The sequence below is a fragment of the Castor canadensis genome, chromosome 12 (assembly GCF_047511655.1).
Source record: "Castor canadensis chromosome 12, mCasCan1.hap1v2, whole genome shotgun sequence".
NCBI classification, from domain to species: domain Eukaryota; kingdom Metazoa; phylum Chordata; class Mammalia; order Rodentia; family Castoridae; genus Castor; species Castor canadensis.
Window position 1 is genome coordinate 32,119,323 of NC_133397.1, and position 1,323 is coordinate 32,120,645.

The window sequence follows — 1,323 nt, forward strand, 5'->3', positions numbered from 1 at the left end:
TGTTTACAACTTGAGAAAAGCACCAATTCAACTCTCAGCCCGTGTAGTCTAAAGTGCCTCTTTGTGGGACAAAATCACCACCAACTGTGCACCTGCTCCCTGGAGAAGGGGCCAGGCCTCAGAAGGTGCCACAGGGGAACTGATTCAATAAAATCATTTGTAAGCCAGAAGTGGCTTTGTTTCCTCCTTCTAACAGGGGCATGTTTGTTGCTATGCCAATTACTCCTACAGGGGAGAGAACGTATGAAGGAACTTGAACAGGATAGAGTAAAACGGCTAAACACATGCATGATGCATGACCACTTAGGTGTTATCCAACAAAGCCAGTACTGGCACAGCTGTTCTCCATAGCTGTCAGAGAGCAGCAGAGAAAATACACAGACACATTTCTCCTCCTTTCCCCTAACAGTTTGATCTTTTCCTTTAAGTCAGAACAAACAACAGTATAGTAAGAGTAGAATTTGACCAATAATAACCAAGATAGGGAAGCTGTTGAGTCTGGCTAATACTGGCTGCAATTATGAGTTGATGGAACTCAGCCTCATTGACAAGATTTAGAAGAGGCCGGGAAATATCTGGAACTGTAAGGGAAAGTCACAGGGTAAAGACATATAATTGGAAATGACAGATAGCACTCATTGCTCCAGAGGAACCTGTTTTCTCTTCTACCTGGTTAGTCATCCTAAGTGTATTTCATGTACAGTTCAAAGGTGATATCTGATTCTCAGGTGATAGAAGGGCAAGAACTCCAAACCCAGGAAAGAACCACTGAAGTCATTTCAGGGATACAGCTCAAGAAGAAATGGAAGTTTGTGAGAAGGGGCTGGTAGTTATTGTGTGCAAGTGTTTTCTTTGGGAGGGGGCCTGTGCTTGAGAAAAAGGCAGGAATCTGCGTGTATTTTTCCTGTTCCTGTTTCCTTAGCCAACACCCTTAGGGCATCATGTGCTCCTCCATACAAGGGAAGGGCTCTTCTTACCCTCTCTGTAGCCTTCTTAATCTTGTCTACATGGCACCTCATGCATGGACAAATCCTGATCCTGCAGGATGAGTCTGAGTGTACATGAGGGTGTTGTAGTGGGCATTAAAGGGAGGAGATGCACAGAAATGAGCACTGAGGTTGATATAGAAAAACTCTAACCTCCTAAGTTCATTTCTCCTGAATTTGAGGGCCATGGCTTCTAGACTCTTAAGTGAGTAGTCAAAGGTACAAAGTAGACAGAATCATCTCTTATCTTCTTTTAAAGGCTTCAGTAGATTTTAAAGAATTTTTCTAGCTAGACTAAAAGTGTTCTCTTGTGTTGTTTATTACTATAAACGAGCAG